At 37.6% G+C, this 5729-nt stretch overlaps 1 non-coding gene across 1 annotated transcript; it reads left to right on the forward strand.

The window, feature by feature from the left end:
* The first annotated feature begins 1618 nt into the window (after positions 1-1618).
* LOC141624984 (small nucleolar RNA R71) lies at positions 1619-1725 on the forward strand. The gene has a single exon (XR_012534784.1). It is a non-coding gene; the product is annotated as a small nucleolar RNA R71 (small nucleolar RNA).
* The last annotated feature ends 4004 nt before the right edge of the window (positions 1726-5729 follow it).

Below are 5729 nucleotides of genomic sequence, written 5' to 3' on the forward strand. Positions count from 1 at the left end.
ATCTCCCACTTCAAGGGTGACCTCTCCATGCTTTACATCGATCACCGCTCCTGCGGTGTGTAAGAAAGGTCTTCCTAAAATGATAAGAATGTTGGAATCTTCCTCCATATCAACAATAACAAAGTCCACCAGGATGAAGAACTTGCCAATTCTTACCGGCACATCTTCCCATACCCCTAAAGGTGTATTCGTAGATCGATCCGCCATTTGAATTGTGATATTAGGGCACTTGAGTTCTCCCATTCCTAGCCTCTTGCTTACCGAATATGGCATGACACTCACGCTTGCCCCAACTTCACATAGAACTTTGTTGATTGTGGTGTCGCCAATGGTACATGGAATAGAGAAACTTCCCGGATCCTTTAGTTTTGGAGGTGAAATTCCTTGTAGGATGGCACTACTCACTTTAGTGAAAGCAATAGTCTCAAGCTTCCGGATGGATTTTTTCTTTGTAAGAATATCTTTCATATACTTAGCACAGGCCAAAACATGATTGATTAATTCCGTAAATGGAATTGAGACTTCATACTTTTTCACAATATCCATGAATTTTCCAAGTTGGTCATCAAACTTAGGCTTAGCTTGACGACTTGGAAAAGGAAGTCTAATCACAATAGGCTCCTTCTCTTTGGCCTTTTCTTCATTCTCCTTTGAAACTTCTTGAATGGTGGGTTCTTCTTCTTTAGAGTTTTCAACAACTCTTTCCTTGTCACTAGCATTCAAAACATCTTCATCAACGGGCCTCTTCGGCCCTTCATACCTTGTACCACTCCTCAAATGGATGGCACTCACCGATTCTTGTCTTGGGGGATTACCTTGAGGTGGTAATTGCCCCTTTTGTCTTTGTGAACTTGAAGATGCCAATTGAGACATTTTGGTCTCCAACATCTTTGTGTAAGCTAGTATGTTGTTAATGGTGATGTCTTTTGCTTGGCTATCTTTTTGCATTTGAGTGAAAAACTCTTGTTGGTTCTTTTGCATTTAGAGGACCGCTTTTTGAACATCAAAACCTTTGTCATTTGGTTGATTGTATGGAGTTTGGTTTTGATTGTAAAAGGGTCTTTGAGCTTGGTTTCTCATTGGAGGTGGGGTGTATGTTGTTTGAGGATTTTGAATATTTTGGTTTTTGTATGAGAGGTTGGGATAGAATTTTGTATTTTCATTGTAATAGTTGGAATAGGGGTACCACTCTTGTATGCTTGGAAAGCATTCACTTGTTCCCCTACATTCACTTTGGTCATGTCCCAAAGTTCCACAACTCTCACATACTTCGCTTGGAATTGATGAAGATGCCACCATGGCATTAACATGTTCCTTAGGTGATTTAGAGGTTTCTTCAAGCTTAGCCATAGCCTTTTCAAACTTCAAGTTAATGGTATCAATATGAGCACTAAGTTGAGCACCCAATTGAGTAATAGAGTTCACTTCATGCTTTCCTTCTCTAGTAGCCTTCCGAGGTCTACTATATTGTGAGTTATGGACCGCCATTTCCTCAATCTTGTTCCATGTTTGATTATCGTCAACTTCGGTGAACATACCATTTGATCCCATATTGAGAATGTTTCGGGAGTCTTCATAAAGACCATTCCAAAACTGTTGTACCAAGAACCACTCGCTAAGTCCGTGATGAGGACATGAGCGGCAAGTTCCTTTGAATCTCTCCTAAGCTTCATACAAAGATTCTTCGTCCCTTTGTTTGAACCCGGTGATTTGGGCTCTTAGCATGTTAGTCTTTTCCGGAGGATAGAACTTTTTTTAGTAAGCAAGTGCCAATTTCTTCCAAGAGTCAATACCAAGAGTAGCCTTATCAAGGCTCTTTAACCATTGTTTTGCGGTACCAATCAAAGAAAAAGGAAATAAGACCCATCGAATTTGGTCTTGAGTAACTCCGGTTTGAGAAATTGCATCACAATAGTCACAAAAAGTCTCCATATGAGAATGACGGTCTTCACTAGGCATCCCCCCAAATTGACTTCTCTCGACTAATTGGATAAATGCAGATTTTGCAATAAAATTATCGGTTAAATGTTGTGGTATGGGAGTACCATTTGGTAGGTTCTCCTCAGTTGGTACGGAATGTGATGAAAATTTAGGCATTGTGGGTTGATTTTGTGGTTGATTATGTGTTAGTTTATCCTCTCCTTCTCTTGAAAAAGGGTTGATGAACTCAATATTATTTGGTTGAATGTCCACAATCTCACCAATACCTCTCAAAGTATTTCTAGCAAGTCTTCTATTGTTGGTCAAAGTTCTTTCAATTTCGGGATCAATGGGTAACAAGTTACCTTGTGATCTCCTAGACATGCAAAATATCAAACAACTCGAAAACAATTAGAACAAACCTTGAGGCATTTTACTTCCCCAAGGTAAAGAAAGACACAACTAAAAAGCAATCAAAGAAAACCAAATCAAGTTAACACAGTCCCCGGCAACGGCGCCATTTTTGGTTCGTCGGTTTTCTTACTCGTCGTCAAAAGTTACCTAGACCAAAACAATATTTATAACTTCACAAACTACTCTACTTTTAGTAAAGAGGTAAGTAAAGGTCGGATCCCAAGGGACGGGTATTGATGTAGTATTTTCGATTGTAAATGGTCGTGTCTAAGGGTGTAAAAATTTGGGTTGAGGTTGGAGATCAACTAAGCTAAATAACAATGTATGTAAAACAAGCAAGATGATTAAAATGAGATGTAAACAAATGATTAAAAGCACTAGGGTGTCATGGGTTCATAGGGGATTCATGAGATTTAATCATACAAACATGTTCTCTACTAGATGCAAGCAATTATTGTTGTGATGGGATCGAGTTAGTGTATATCTTACAATCCCCAGGAAGGTTTGGGTCCCGGAGCCGAATCGATTAGATTGTACAACACCTACAAGTCGACTTAATCTTCCCTATCCAACTATATGCATGGTCTAATGAGACTCGAGTTGGTTTATGTCTTACAAGTCTCATTGAAAAGATAAGTGATGGGTAAAAAATGCAAGGATTCATAGGTTCGCATTTCATCAAACATAACATGTGCATAAGTTGAAATCACAACAAGCAAGCAAATTAATTATGAAAACATTTTAGATTAAGCATGAATCATTCCCCATGTTGGTTTCTCCTAATTCCCCATTAATCCTAGTTAAGGAAACTACTCACTCATTATCAAGTTTAACATGCTAACAAGGTTCTCAATCATACTAGCAAGGCAAAACATGATGAACAAATGAAGATGATTAACAATAATTAAAAAGGATTAAGAGAGAATTATACCTATAAAGATGATTCCCAATAATAAAGCAAAGAATAATAAAAGTACTTGATGATTGATGGAAGGGTGTCAATCCTGTAAATAAACCCCAAATAATCTACAATTACCGAAAATAAATGATGAACAATAGAGAAATTAAGTAAAGATTAATAAATGAAATTTGTATTAATGCTAAATTAAGAGTTGATTATAAGATTAAGATGAGATTAAGAATGCATAAGAAGAACGTGATAATTTAATTAGTGTAATAGGGTATTTATACTAAGGATTAGGTACATAAATTAGGGTTACTAAGGGCTTAAATGACGATTAAGACCCTTAAGAAAAGTTGAGGAAGTGCTCCTCTCGAAGGAGATGCGCATATGCGTTTTGGTAGTCTTCATGGAGTACGCTCGTCCCGAGTGGCTAGGCAGTAGAGACGGTTGGCACTGGAGCGGAATTCAAGCGGATTGGTCTCGGGACGCTCGGATCACAAGGCCTCAAGACGAGCGTCTTGGGCACAGGACACTCGGACTGTAGCAGGACGACGCTCGCCCTGGGCACTGCGACGCTCGGATTGCTGGGCAGTCACTTCTCTTCTTTTCTTTCTTTAACAATCCTCAAGGATCTTGTTGGAGATGTAAGGATACTTTCACCATTGCCCAATTATCTACATAGGCCTTCTAGCATTGTCCTCCCTTTGATGCTTGGTCATTGAATTCGATCAATTTAGCTCCATTTTACCATGAAAATGCAAGGTTCTTACTCCTTTCCTACCAAGGGATCAAAACCTCAAAGAATATGCAAAACGGAAGACTAAAGATAGTAAATGACCCAATTATGCACTAAAAAGCATATGAACGAGGCTAATTCGGGGACTAAATATGATCAAATATGAGTCCACATCAGTCGTTAACTATGAAGCTAGCAACAACAACAGCAATGGAAGGCAGACTAAAAGTATACACAACATTAGTAAAATGCTAGGCGGACGAATGCAAGCGCATTCGAAGTATAAACAGAAGCAATGGAGACTTTAGGGTGATGAGGAGTAGCTGTTGTAGCTATTGAAATTGATTAAAACCTCCAAAAACGAAACACACAACAAAAGAATGATAAGCTAATGATAAAATACCATACTCAAGCATCCTAATACTCGAAAAATAGAGGCGAAACTTCTAAAATTAACTATGAAGCAACAACAGCAGAAGGCAGACTAAGTGGTGTATCCTCAGAAATAAAAGTATTATGAGCAACATTTGGTACACATGAGGTTCATCATAAACCTAGGTACATGAAATCGGTCATAAGAATCAGAACTAATAAAGAACAATAACAATGAAACTTCAATTAAAAGCATAATCGAGGATAAAAGGGAAAGGGACATATGAAGAAGCTTAGAAATCGTCTGCAATTGATTTTATGCGCTCCTATTGAGGTCAATGATGCTCAATAAACGATTAAAACCTGCAGTATTCAGTCCAAGTTTCACAATGTGAGGTTGTTGGTTCACAAATTGACCTCCTAGTTTCACGAACTAAGATCTAGGATTCATAAAAGCAGGAAAAATAGGAACGTAACAGATTAACCAACGAAAATTGAAATCGTGGTAGTAAATAGGTAAGCAAGGGGAAGGACCTGACGAAAAAGCGGAGAAATCGTTTGTAACTGATTTTATGCGCTCCTTTTGTGGTCGATGATGCTCAATAAACGATTGAAACCTGCATCCAGCTGCTAGTAATAAGTAATGGAAATAGTTGAGCTTGAAATTAGCCAAGTAAATAAGTAGATTGAACATTAGTCTGAAAAATACGGAATGAAAGTACAGTGATAATGGCGAAAAGAAGATGAATCACAGAAAACGGAATGAAAATTAGGGATGAATTGAAATGAATACTATTGAATCGAAAGTACATAAGATGAGGAGGATAATGGCAGTCGGAAGCTTGGTAGTAATGGCGGTTGGAAGCTCATTGGAAGCTCGGTAGTAATGGCGGAAAAGTGAGTGAGCTGAAGAAATGTTTGAAGAGAGAGAAAAAGCATGCGCAAAAACGAAAGAGTAAATGAGGAAGATGTGTCAGTTGGGATTTATATAGGGGACACGTGTCAACATCTGGTGCATCTGTTATAATTAGATCCAATGGTTAGAAAGGGTTCAGCCGCCTCACCCTAAGGAGGGTGCCTCACTTGATTCAATCTCTCTCTCTCTCTCTCTCTCTCTCTCTCTCTCTCTATATATATATATATATATATATATATATATATATATATATATATATATATATATATATATATATATATATATATATATATATATATATATATATATATTAATTGGAACATTTAGTCCCCTAATTAAACCTATTTTTCATACTAATATTGCATTTCATGACCATTTTATCCGTCAATTCCTTCCTATTTTGGTTTTCTATTGCATTTTATATATCTTGTAAGAAAGAAGATAATGAGGCTTAATTCCCATCTCCC

Source organism: Silene latifolia, chromosome X (genome assembly GCF_048544455.1).
Source record: "Silene latifolia isolate original U9 population chromosome X, ASM4854445v1, whole genome shotgun sequence".
Taxonomy (NCBI): domain Eukaryota; kingdom Viridiplantae; phylum Streptophyta; class Magnoliopsida; order Caryophyllales; family Caryophyllaceae; genus Silene; species Silene latifolia.